This window comes from Marmota monax, unplaced genomic scaffold (genome assembly GCF_021218885.2).
Source record: "Marmota monax isolate L192 unplaced genomic scaffold, Marmota_monax_Labrador192_F-V1.1 WCK01_AAM20220418_F8-fsc00002, whole genome shotgun sequence".
In the NCBI taxonomy this organism is placed as follows: domain Eukaryota; kingdom Metazoa; phylum Chordata; class Mammalia; order Rodentia; family Sciuridae; genus Marmota; species Marmota monax.
The window spans coordinates 1286112-1295338 of record NW_026693571.1 but is presented as its reverse complement, the minus strand read 5'-3'; positions in this window follow the sequence as shown (position 1 = coordinate 1295338).

Here is a 9227-nt window from a genome sequence, read left to right as displayed (position 1 = left end):
AAACATACACACATTTACTCAGCCATAAAGAATTTGCCAGTAAAGAGATGGATCTAGAGATTATCATTTCAAATGAAATAAGCCAATCCCAAGAAAACAAAGGTCAAATGTTTTCTTTTATATGTGGAAGTTAACACACAATAGTGGGTGGGTGGGGGGAATAGAATTTCAGTGGAGTACACAAAGGGAAATAAAGGGAAAAGAGGGGGAATGGGAAAAGGAAAGACAGTGGAGTGAACCTGACAGAACATTCCTATGCACATATATGACTATGTCTGTGAATATCACCATTGTGTACATCCATAAGAAACTAATCTAAAAGAAGTAAATTTGGAGTAAATTGAAGAAATATCAACAGAGGTAAGGGAGCAGTAGGTGGGGGGTAGGAAGAGGAAGAAAAGGTAGGAGAGGAAAGAGGATGTGAACAGAAGGCAAATGACAAGCCGTTAAATAACCATTACTAAATTTCCATCCACATAGGGATTCAAATAGTTTACCCTCCACACTGAATTTCATTGGAAGTCACTAACATAACATTCTTAGTACATAAAGAGTAAACAAGAAAAAGGAAAGTACACAACTCATGAAAAAAATGGACTCAACAAGCTTAAGGGTGGCAATACAGATTGGAATGAAAAGTTTAAAGACTGAAAATGGAAAATTTGGGCTGGGGATATGGCTCAAGTGGTAACGCGCACCCCTGGCATGCGGGGTGGGGGGGCGCTGGGTTTGATCCTCAGCACCACATTAAAAAAAAATAAAATAAAGATGTTGTGTCCACCGAAAACTGAAAAAAATAAATATTAAAAAATTTTCTCTTTAAAAAACAAATAAATAAATAAATTTTAAAAATGGAAAATTTCTATAGAAAAAAGAAAAAAATATTAAAATGTGATAATTATAAGTATAGTTAAACTTTAAAAATATTTTAAAAAAGAAATGTAACACACATAAAAACAACCAAAATTTTAATGAAGAAAAAGAAATAACACTACACACTAACTAAATCCACAAAATCATATAAAGAAAATCATAATATCAAATAATAAGACTAGGGTAACAAAATCTATAAATATGTGTTGCTGTTTTTTTCTCTAAATTTCATTCAGATATAATTTTATATAAAGTAACGATTCTGTATGATGTACTGTTGGAATATAATATATAGGTGTAATAAATATAACAAAATTAAAACACAGAAGAAGAAAGAACTCAGTTAAAGATTGGAACCATTTTAATTTTTTTTTTTACTGAAATCTAAAACAGATTCTGTTAAGATATATATTATAAACCCTGGAGTCACCATAAAGAAAATAATAATATACAGTAAAAATGAATATATAAACAAATATTAGATTATTCAATATCTATGTGGTGGAATATACAACACTGAATGAGGAATAAGGGAACAGAAAATAAACAGGCATAGATAAAAGACACAGAAACAAATTCAGTATATCAATAATAGCAAATGGGAATAAACAATGAAAAGAAAAGGTACAAATATCAAGAGGGATGTTTTCTAAATAACTATAAGGTGAAATTAGAAACTTATAACAGAGAGAAATTTGCATGATTGAATACTTGTATAGTTATACAAGCTCATAAGTGGCCAATAAAGAATCTATAAAGAAAATTAAAAATATTTTGAGTGAATGCAAATGAAGATTATTCTAAACTTATCAGATGGAGTAAAGCAAGACTTACAGGGAAATTTATGGCTCTAAACCCGTATTTTAAAAATAATACATATTTTAATTCTTTGGGATATAGCTCAGTAATAGAGTACTTGTCTTGCATGTGATCGATCTTAGATTTTATACCTAATAACACAAAAAATAAAATAACGTAGGTAAAATATTTAATATGTTTTAACCAGCCTTCTATCCAAAGACAAAGAGAATGAGGGAATGGAGAAAATAAAACACAAAGCAAGAAAGAAATATTTAAAAGAATAAACCAGAAGTCTACAAAATAGTATTTTAAATTTTAAAATTTTAAAAATTAAGAAGGTGAAGGCAAATTTTGAAAATATAAAAAATATATAAGTATTTAGATAAATTAATGAAGGAAAAAAGAAAAATGACTCAAATCACTAGACAAATGAAGAAAGTGACATGAATCTTCCAGCCTTACAGAAATAAAAATGATGGTAGGGGAACATTATGAGCAGTTGCATGCCAATAATTAAATAACAGATGAAATGGACAAAATACTAGAAAAATCACAATCTACCAACACTGTGTGAATACGTGAAAAACATGAAGAGATCATCAACACTTACAGAGATTGAATTAATAAACAAAAAGCTTCTTGCAAAGAAGCCCACACAGCTTCATTGATAAATCCTACAAAATCTTTAAGAAAAACTTTGTACCAATTCTTTAGAACTTTTCCAAAAAAGAGACTATAAAGAAACATTTCTAACTCATCTTGTTACTATCACACAAATGCCAATACTTGACAAAATGTACTAGAAAACTATAGAGAAATATTTCTTATGAACATAGAAACAAAAACTCTCCACACTAACAAAACAAAAACAAACTCAGCTGCAGATAAAAAGGATCAGATGTCATGACCAGAGGGGATTTACCCAAGGAATCAAAGACAGATATGTGAAACAAAGACAAACAGATCAACACAATAGGATTAAACATTTAGACATAAACCTTTGACCTTTGAATCAGTTAAAATTTAACTAAGATGACATTGTTGTTATGAAAAATAAAAAGCTTTTCATCAAATTGTACTGGGACAACTGAATGTCTATATATAAAAGAAGTAAGGAAGGAGAAGGCTAGGCGTGTAACTACTGGTAGAGTTTGGAGGGCTCTGGATACCATTCCCTACATGGAAATCAGGAAAGAAGAAAATGAGGGAGGAAGGGGGGAGGGAGGAAGGAAGGAAAGAAGGGAAGAAAGATGTAAAAAAAGGAAGAAAAGAAGAACAATTAAGGGAAGCTTTGTTTTACAGCATATATAGAAATTAACTCAGAATTAATCAAAGACAGAAATATAAGATCTAAAATGATAAATATCTTATATCAGGGTAAATACTTGTGATCTTGTATTAATACTTTTTAAACCTGACACTGAAAGCTTATGAAATTTTGAAAAGTAAACAAATTTGACATTATCAAAATTAAATCTTTGATGTCTCAAAAGATACTGTCAAAAAAAATAGAACTCCTCAAATCATAAAAAGACATTTATATTTTATATTCTGTTTAGGGACTTACATTTATTATTCATCAAAAGATAAGTAGACACCAGGTAGATGAACTTCTAGCGAGCTACTTCTTAGGTCTCGATCTCTCTCTCTCTCTCTCTCTCTCTCTCTCTCTCTCTCTCTATATATATATATATATATATATATATATATATATACACACACACAAATGTCTCTCTCCATAAACACAAATCTATATAAAACAACTAAAGGACAAATACATGATTCAAAAATGGGCAGTGAATACACATTTTTCAAAGATATGGAAAGGTTAATAATTTAATCATATGATAGATGTTCAACATCATTAACCACTAAGGAAATGCAAGTCAAACTCATAACGAGATACCACTACAAGATAGCACTTCACACAGTATGCTGACTACAATCAAAAATAAAGATAAAAACAAGGATGGTGATATACTTGCAGGGAAGTTAGAAAATTAATATGTTGTTTGTGATAACATATACTAATTTAGACATTTTGGACAGTCTGATATTTTCTCAAAACCTCATGTAGCATTACTATTTGATCTAGCAATGACACTCCTAGTTAGATTCCAAGAGCAATAAAAAACATACATCCACATATCAAAATAATAGCACATAAATGATTGTACTACAAACGTTATCTACAGATTCAATGTAACCCTCACCAAAATACCAATGAGATTCTTCACAGAACTGAGGATAAAAGTCTTTAAATTCATATGGAAGAATAAAAGGTTCAGAATGTCAAAAGGAATTCTGAACAATAAGAACAAGGTTGGAAGCATCACAATACCCTACCATAAATTATATTACAGACCTATAGTAATAAACATATTAGTAATAGCGTGATATTGACATAAAAACAGATATGAAGATCAATGCCATAGAATAAAATACACAGAGGTAAATCCACGCATAGGTAGTTATTTGATATTTGATAAAGGTGCTAAAAACATAGCGTGGGGAAAACAGAATAAAATGGAGCAAACTTTCTTATATGAGGGTATGATATGTCATCCTTTTGAACAAACAGTGCTTTCAAAACTGAGTATCCATATGTAGAAGAATGAAACTAGATCCTTTTTTTTAACCTGCACATAATTCAACTGAAAAGTGGATCAAAGACTTAGAAATTAGACCAGAAACTTTGCAACGTCTATGAGAAAGCATAAACTCAACACTCAAACATAGAAGCAGAGACACCAACCTCCTTTAAAAAACTCAGAAATCAATAGGGAGGGTAGCATCAAACTAAAACATCTTCTACAAAGGAAATGAATTAATTAAGAGTGTGGAAAGTGAGCCTATAGAATGGGAGAAAATCTTTGACAGCCACTCTTCTAAGAGACGATTAATATCAAGAATATATAAGGGACTCAAAAAAAGTAAACACTAAAAAATGTAAATAATCCAATCAATAAATGGCAAATGAACAAAGCAAAATTTTCTGAATAGAAGAAATGTAAATGGCCAACAAACACATTAAAAAATGTTCAGTATCCTGAGTAATCAGCGAAGTACAAATAAAAGCTTCTCTGAGAGTTCATCCCAGTTACAGTGATATACATCAAGAATATAAATACTAATAAATGCTGTCAAGGATGTGAAGGAAAAAGAACACTTAGACATTGTAGGTGTGACAGCAAATTAGTATAAACACTCTAGAACTCACTATTGCAGTGCCTCAAAAGACTGGAAATGAAAACACTCTTTGACACAGGAATTCTATTCCTTGATATTCATCCCAATCAGCATACTATAGTGATACCCACATTCTAATGCTTATTGTAGCACAGTCCCCACAATAACCAAATAATGGAAGCAGCTTAAGTATCTATAAATGGATGAATGGATAAAGAGAATGTAATATACATATATAATAGAATTCTACTTATCCATAAAGAAGAATGAAATTATATCATTCACTAGTAAACGAATGGAACTGAAGAACCTCATACTGGGTTGAATAAGCCAGACTCACAGACTCAGAAAGTAAGGGTTTGAATACTTTCTGTAATATGCAGAACCTAGAGAGAAATAAGAATTTTTTTAAATGAAATGTTGTGAAAATGGATGGATAGTACAGTAGAGAAAGGGGATTGAGGAGGAGTGAAAAAGATGAACACAGGTAAGAACAGGAAAATAAAATCCACAAAATATTCTATGTGCATATATGAATATATCACAATGAATCCCACTTAAATATACAATTATAATGTATACATTGAAAAAAAAAAATAAGTAGAAGAACAACCAGTAGAGTAGAAGATGCGTACCAGGGTGAGAGAAGAGAGGGTATAAAATGGAGCATATTATGTAATATGAGTGTATGAATATGTCACAATGAACCCCACTATTATGTATAAATATAATGCACTAATAAGAACACCAGAAAAAAAAAAATGTACAGACTGCATCTGCATTTATGGTAGGATAATTGATATATATTAAGCCAATAAAACTGATCATATATTTTAACATAAAGATGTCAATTCCTCCTTCTTATGAGCTGCATTTTCAGTGATTGAAATTTTCACTAATAAATTTAAAAATGAACAATGACAAAAATGTACATAAAATCATTATTTACTATAGCCAAAATGTGGAACTAATGGAAATGCCGATCATCAGATGAATGAGGAAAGAAAATATGGTTTATTCATTTAATGAATTACTATTTGGAAATAAAAATATGAATTACTTTCATATCATACACTGAGTTATATTTGAAAATATAATTTTAAATTAAAACAACTAGTGAAAAATCTTATGTGTGGTGCAAGATGCATGTCCAGAATGGCAACATATATTAGAACAAAGCATGTTAGTGGCTTCCTAGATAAAGACATATGAAAGTAAATGAGGAGGGATGATATAGGTCATTAAGTTTCCTTATGTAAGATACAAATATTCTTAAATGGTAGTAATGATACATAATGCTGAGGATATGCAAAAACATTTAATTTTATTACAAAGAGTGAATTTTATGACCTATGAATTGTATCTCTATAAACACTCAAAAATTGGTTTGAGAAAAAGAAATGTAACTCATTTACAAAGTAACTGTATAATTAAAATTTATGTCATCATAATAGAATAAACACTTGGTTGAATAAGAACAATATCTAGGACTCGGGCAACATGCTTTCTATCATGTTCTTTTCCTTTCTGAACTTCATTTTTTTTGTCTTTTTTTACATATGTCTATAGACTGGCTCTGTTAGCTTTATTTACATAAGACCAAACTGTAATTGAATCTTTTCACTATTCAGTGTGGAGGAAATAGAATAATTTAATCTTAATTTCAAAATATTAAAAGAGAATGACTGGACTAACTTGGATTAGCATATTGAAATCAGTGGATAGATAGTAGAATGAATTGAACATGACTTTCCTATGTTCACATATGAATATACAACCAGTGTAATTCCACATCATGTACAACCACAATAATGGGAAGTTATTCTCCACTTATTTATAACATACCAAAATACATTCTACTCTCATGTATAACTAAAAAGAACTAATAAAAAATAATATAATAAAAAGAAATCAGCAGTCTGTAAAAATATAGCCTCTGAAATTACCTCAAAATATAATTGACCTTCTTATTTAGAAGTTACAGATATACATGTGAAATGATAAGTGAGGGAAAAATCAGCATTATAAATGCTGTTCAAGAATAGAAAAACACTAGTTTTTACAATGGAGGGTTGGGATTGAAGAGTGGAAACTGGATTTCTGACTCAAAAGACGATGACAATTGTGCCATATTATCTTTCTTAGTGAGCATACTACATGTAAACTGTCAGCACTGCCTTTTACACAGTTTTGGTGCAGAGAGGACAAGGAAGGCTTTATAACTCTCGGGTTCCACACAGGTGTGTATTACACATTCTATATGTTATTGGAGTTTTAAAAATCACTTACCAGTATCTAATCTCAAAAAGATATATACTTACGTGAAGAATTAAATATATATATATATATATATATATATATATATATATATATATATATATATAAATTCATACAATCATAACTTTAAATCTAATTTGGCTAGTTACAAATTCTGATTTCTTCTAAGCAGCTATAAATTAGTGCACAAACCCTGTGATGCAGTAAGTGAACAGATGATAGAACAATTATGATAACCTTGTCATGTTAACAATTGGGATTAAATGTTAAAAACTTATTTTAAATACCATAAAATATATGCAAATAAGCATGCTATTCATATACAAGAGCTGATAGTTGTTTTTATTACCATGTTTTCAAATGTCTCTTCAAGGTTAATGAGACAATTTTCATTAACTAAAGTTTGTTCTCCAAAGTACATAGCCTTCTGTCAAATCACGAGAAGATTTTTAAGTGTTATTTTAATAGTAAAAAATTCAGCAACTTTTCATTGTATATTTTCTTTATAGAGGTGGAATTTAGAGGCAGAAACAATAAACTAAATATATATTTCCAAATAGCTAGATTAATTGGCTATTTTTTTAATGAAGAACTTTTTAAACTAATTAAGACATTTGTTATGATAAAGACATGATTCTTTAACAGTTTTGAATTTAAAAAAAAGCATAATTATATCATGATTAAGGAGCTTCTTTCTGGATAATATAACATAATTTGAAGTTCATAAGCAACATTATGTTTAAAGTAGTTATCCCTAGTCAGTCCCAGAGGATTAGAGTTTGACAGAACTAATAAGTGAAAGCAGAAAAGGAGAATGGGCTATATGCTGTCATATAGTATCATTAATAAATACCCAGCATATAATGAAGAAATATACATATTTCCATAAACTTTGGCCCTCTTTCTGAATATTTTCCCTTAAGTCATGAGACCATCTAGCTATAGTTAGCAAAGCAGATTATTAAAATGCAAATTCACTTAATGTAATCCTATTCTAGAAATATAATTTTGTCATTCATTTCTAAGGTCTTCTATTTCTCTCTTCCATTTGTAAAGAGGTATGTGTGTGTACTTGAATGTGTTTGTATGTATCGTGTGTATTAAATGTTTTATATAATTAAGTTTTGAAAACATGTAATCTAAAATGTGAGCTTTACCTCTGTGCCACATTGTTTGGAAACACCATGGCTAGCAGCCTTCCTATATATTTTCACCAAATTCTGTCTGGCTCATCTAAGAACATATTCCATACATTGATATCATAAATAAACTTTCTTAATAAATATCATACAAATATCTCCATCAAGCAGATGAGAGCTGAAAACAGTAAGAACTTGTTATAACAGGACAAATTTTCATAGACCAAAGTCCTTATTAGGGAAATTGCAAATAGACCAAAGTCCTTATTAGGGAAATTGCAGCTTGTTTAAAAAGTGCCTTGTTGCTATAAGCAGATCAGGGGAAGATCATTGAACATCCAGAAGTAATGGCACTAAACACCGTAAGGCCAGTCAGAGGAAATCTGGCAGAAGCAATTGTGTCCATGCTTATGAGAAAAAGAATCACCTCATAAAGTGTTTTGACATAGATAACATATAAAGACTCATATTGTATAATAACATCAATCCAGGTAGGAAAAATTTTATAAGAAAAATATAATCCCCACTGAATTTTTAAGATTAGTAATATTTTGCCTGTTTCTGGGTACTGTGCAATCTGGTATAAATTGTCTAAAGCTTAATGTACAAGAGAAAGTATTGGTAAGTAGATGTGTCCACGATACTGTTGGTATGATCATTTGCCTCTTACCTACATTCAAAATCATGTAAAAACTAGATATTTCTGCCTTTTCGAGTGCTTAAATTTCTTGATTTGATAAAATATGGTTAAAGTTTTCAGGAGCAACTTTCAATATCATGTGAAATCCTTCTTTCTTACTTTTCTTGAGAAACAAAACCACTAGCCCCACAGCAGAGATCATTTTTGACAAAGAGAAGTTTGGGGGCAACATGTTTTCATTTCCCTAATTTTTTCCTCCATTTCTTCCTTGGCTTTCTCTTTTATGGTCAATCTTGAGCACAGTCTAC